Source organism: Microtus ochrogaster, chromosome 16 (genome assembly GCF_000317375.1).
Source record: "Microtus ochrogaster isolate Prairie Vole_2 chromosome 16, MicOch1.0, whole genome shotgun sequence".
Taxonomy (NCBI): Eukaryota; Metazoa; Chordata; class Mammalia; order Rodentia; family Cricetidae; genus Microtus; species Microtus ochrogaster.
The window spans coordinates 60,464,104-60,469,053 of NC_022018.1; the positions used below are offsets into that span (position 1 = coordinate 60,464,104).

The window sequence follows — 4,950 nt, forward strand, 5'->3', positions numbered from 1 at the left end:
GGGCATGCCACACCTCCCTGTTTAATCCACTCTGAGAACTGCATCTCGGGGCATGCCACACCTCCCTGTTTAATTCAACCATTATGTCACATGCGCACCAGGAAGTGGAAACACAGGTCCCCTCCATAAGGGTGCCTTGGGCTGGGCACCACCACCAGAAGAACAAGGTAGTAGGGGAGGGTCTCCAAAGAGACATAGGGAAGATTCTGCCATCCGAGTCAGGTGACTTGCAGGCCATTCTGTAGGGTTGACCCTGGTGTCCTGGTTTGGTTTCTACCACAACCAAAAACAGCCTGGGGAGGAAAAGGTTTGACTCATACAGTTCCCACATCACAGATGGGATGTCAGGGCAAGAACTCAGGGCAGGAACTGATGCAGAGACCATGAGGGAACGCTGCTCTCTGTTGGCTCTCTGTGGTTTGCTCAGCCTGCTTTCTAATACCACCTCCCCCCCCACCCCCCACAGTGGGCGTGGCCTTCCTACATCAATCTTTAATCAAGCAAATACACCACGGACATGCCCACAAGCCAGATGACCCTAGCTTGTACCAAACTTATTAAAAACAAAACAAAAAACCCAAACTAGCCAGCTCACCTGGAGACTGTTGCCCAAGGCGGTTAAGAAACCTAAAGAGAATATCAAGGAAACCAGTCACCTTCAAGAAAATGTTTAACCACGGAAGTACAGAAAGGGGAGAGTGCTAGCCTGGCCTCGTGGGGCTCAGATGTGAGAACTGTCTAAGCAGAAGACCAGCTGTCTCCTTTGGGACACTACATCCCAGAGGCTGTGGGAGGTGCGGCAGTGAGCTGGAGAGGAGAAACACTCCTTCTCATCCGGGAGCAGGGGAGCAGGGGAGGGGGGGGGAGCAGGGGAGCAGGGTGCCGCATTACATCTGCATACAGTGGACACCAAGAAGTCGTCCTTCATTGATTCTCACCAGCTGGGTTATGAGATCGTAAAACACTGACAGTATTCGGACACGTGGGAGCACAAATCTACGTTCTCCCACAGGCACGTCCCTGTCACCTTTCCAACTATCTAGCTGGCCCGTACACAGTGGGGAACATGGCGGATTTTAGCTACAGGAAACCTTACAGGAAAATAGCAAGCACTTAGGATGGCGTGAAAGGCACAAGTGAAACACAAGCAACACAAAGATAGGTCAGGCAAGGCACAGGCTCTGCACAGGAGCCACACGCAAAGTCAAAGCCCTCAGGATAGAAGCAGACCGGACAGGAAATGGATCCTGAACTAAGTGAAAGAATTGAAGCATGGTTCTCCACCGACATTACAGCAACCGCAGCTAAAATAAAACCTGAGTCTTCAGAAATACTGTGAGGACAATCAGCACATTTATTTATATAGAAGTAAAAACACATACAGGAGAGCCGGCTTTGGAGAGGAAAACGATCAGGCTGTGGCATAAGCTGCCGTCTCGTGTAACTGTCATTACGTGCGCATCTGTGCAGGCGCTCAGATCTCGGTCAGGCTGCGTCCTGTTAAAGCAACACCTGGCGAAGCTCGAGAAAGTCACTCTGGAGAATCGGGAACACCTGAAACCTTCAAGCCAAGTCTCTCCCCAAATAATCACACTTCAAAAACCTGGGAAGCAAACTGGCCTGAGACATTGTGAGGTTTTCAGGTGTGAAACTGTCAAAGAATTTTTAGTGTTTAATACCTCTTGACGTTTCTAAGATTGAAGCTAAAGCCTGGCTGCGCGCTATGCATGTCTATATGTTGATGTGCACGCACGTTTATGTCAATGTGCGCACATGTTCATATGTTGGTGTGCACATACATGAGGAGGATGCCCTGCCACATCCAGCATCTTCCTCTACAGATCTCTACTGCGCTGTTTGAGCCAGGGCCTTTCATGGAGTCCCCTGGGCCCTGGTCGACCACACCAGGGGCCTCTGTCCTGTCTACCCAGCTGGGAATGCAGTCCTGCACTGACACTTTTGTACACACCCCTAGCCATTTCCCCAGCAGGAGAGGAAAGGCATCTGAAGGCCACACCTCCTACCTTTATTTTTTCCCTTTCCCAAACAAGAATGCCTTTAAAAAAAAAAAACAAAAACAAAAAACTACAGATGTTATTTTTCATGTTAGGTCCTAAAGTAAAGGAATCTTTAATTTTTTTTTAAAGAAAAAAAATGACAACCATGTAAAGAAATTTGAGGGTAAAACATAGGGCTCACGGGCTTCCTTTCCCCTAGGCACCCCAGGATTCCCAAGGGCTGCTCCTCAGGCCCCTGCTTCCAGCAAACTCCCTTTCCCAGCCCTCCAAACCTCCCCTCACAGGCCTCATACCCAGGTCCTGTCTTTCACAGGACACTGCAGGCCTTCCCTGCTGAGGTGGCCATGGAAACACACAAAAAGAGCTCATACTCTTTGTGCTCTAGGCCTAAAAAACAAACAAATGTAAACCCTTCCCATCCCCCACCAATCACCAGCTGAGAGTCACCAGTAATTACAAAGCAGATGGACTTCAAGGCCGAACAGCCAGAACAGGTCACAGGGTCCCATCACCCCCCCCACACACACACACACACAGGCTCCCTGCAAGCAACATTTGTTATTTTTGTACAAAATTCATTCATTTAAATGTGCAAAATATAAAAATCATTCCCCAAGAGGAAGAATTAGGCCTGAAAACCAACATAATTTCTTTCCGTGTTTTAAGACTTCAACTTATCATTCACTAAACACTTTCAGGCAGGTCCACCCTGACAAGATTGTCTACAGCCACTGGCTACCGTTTTCTGTTTGCGAGGGAAAATTATTCCTGCCTGTAGTGAGGGGACCAGCTCTCGAAGTTGCAGTGTGCTAACTCAGACTCAACAGTACCGCTGGTGGCTTCCCAGCCCCCAGCCCTCACCTTCAGAAACACAACTGTCAAATCTGACCCAAGCTGTCCGCAATTCATTCAGTCACGGTCACTCATTCTATCACTGCTGAACAAACAGTTCATAAAACGCGTGCATTTTACTCCGCTTCTAAAGAACCTTCCTCAGTATGGAAAAGGGGGGAGGGGGGCTGAGACCCCTAATCAGACAAAGAAAGCCTCAAACCTTGAAAGTTTAACACACACACTGCGAATGCGACACCTGGAAACAGCTAGCACGTAGTGACTTCCCCAAACTCACCACTCTAAAAATGCTAGAAAGAACTCATCAAAACTGGCATTGTTTCCCAACCTTGTCTTACATCTTTAAAGTAATTGCCAACATTTTTAAATACAGCTTAGAAAGCGTATCAAAACCCCAGCGAGCGCTTCTAGAACAGAGCAAAAGTAGTTCGGTAGTTCCACCCCGGCAAGAAGCATCCCAGGCAGCCGGCTACAGCTGCCTGTGCCTGGAGATCCGGGGGCCACTAGCAGGGTTTGCTGGGGAAGAAGAAGGGGGAAACTAAGAGAGGAGAGGAAAGACCGGAGGAGGACAGAGAGAGAGAAGAGAAGGAAGGAGAGACATAAGAGGGAGGCGAAGGGGGAGGTGACCCTGAGCCGAGGAGGATGAGGCGGGAGCGGAGAGGGTGCGAGCAGGGCGGCCCACGTTGCATCCTGCGGGAGAGGCGCGGCGCTCACCTGCGGGGCTGCGGGGTGTCTGGTCCGGTCGCCGTGCGAGCGAGGGAGCGAGGAAGCGAGGAAGCTAGGAAGCGAGTGAGCGCGTTCTCCGCCGAGGCGCCCCGGGCGGGCGGGCACTTCCGGCCGAGCGGCAGCCCAGGCCCCAGCCCCGCGGCGCCGCCCTCCTCCGCCTGCTCCCCGCCCTGTGCTAGCGCCGGTGCGCTCAATCCTCCAGAACAGAACAATCGCCTCCCGCCTCCACACCGCAAACGGGTAACCTCCGAGGTAGCCGCGAAGCAGGATTTTGTCTTTCAGGAGAGGTCTCACTGTGCAGTCCAGGCTGACCTGGAGCTCGCTGAGTGGACCATGCTGGCCTCGAACTCCTGGAGCCCCTCCTACCTCTGCCTCCGAATTCTTAACTCTGGCAGCATTTACCAGTTATTGGGGTGCACGGTTCTGAGTTCTGACTCTGAACACTGGTATCATTCGCATGATTTTTTGTTGTTGCTGTTGTCGTCGTAGTCATTTTGTTTTGGTTGGTTGTTTTGTTGTTTTCTTTTTTTGCCTCCCCCCTCCCCCCGGGTTTCTCTGTGTAGTCCTAGAACTTGATTTGTAGACCAGGTTGGCCTCGAACTCACAGAGATCTGCCTACCTCTGCCTCCAAAGTGCTGGGATTCTTTTGTACATTTTTGAGCCTCCGTTTCTTAATACATGGCTGCCGTGCACCCCGCCCCTGTGTCTGCGCTCTGTGCGCTGGCACCCAGTTCCCTAGCTTCGGGCAAGGGGCTGGAGGTTAAAATACACAAACACACACAGACAGAGAGACTGCAACACCGGTCATCCTCCTCGAATTCCCCAAGAATGCCCCCTTTATTGTGTTCAGGGGCAGATTATATAGAGATAGCCACGCCCCAGCCAAACCCACCAGAAACCACTCTCCTGCCATCAGGAACTCCTGAAGGTCTCGTGCTCAGAGCAGCTGTAGGCACTCAGATCAGGGGATTTCAAGAAGTTCAGAATCTGGGGTCTCACTGCTCCCAGTACATGGCTAGGGCTGAAAACAGTTGAAGAAGACTCTCTTCCCAGTCTTCCTGTCTGGGTAAAGAAGCTGTTCAAGAGCATGTCCTTAGCCGGGCGATGGTGGCGCACGCCTTTAATCCCAGCACTCGGGAGGCAGAGGCAGGCGGATCTCTGTGAGTTCGAGACCAGTCTGGTCTACAGAGCTAGTTCCAGGACAGGCTCCAAAGCCACAGAGAAACCCTGTCTCGAAAAACCAAAAAAAAAAAAAAAAAAAAAAAAAAAAAGAGCATGTCCTTGAAACAACTGAGCATTGCAGGATGACCTCACCAGTACCTCCAACCCTCACTTCCTTTTCCCCCAGAGACTG

At 51.1% G+C, this 4,950-nt stretch overlaps 1 protein-coding gene across 2 annotated transcripts in view; it reads right to left on the reverse strand.

The window, feature by feature from the left end:
* Positions 1-3,689, reverse strand: part of Golm1 (golgi membrane protein 1) — a 38,471-nt gene extending 34,782 nt beyond the window's left edge. For both annotated transcript variants that reach the window (XM_005355306.3, XM_026782942.1), the window contains exon 1: positions 3,585-3,689. The gene's annotated coding sequence lies outside the window, so the exon portion shown is untranslated. The remainder of the gene's footprint in view (positions 1-3,584) is intronic.
* Between the last annotated feature and the right edge of the window lie 1,261 nt (positions 3,690-4,950).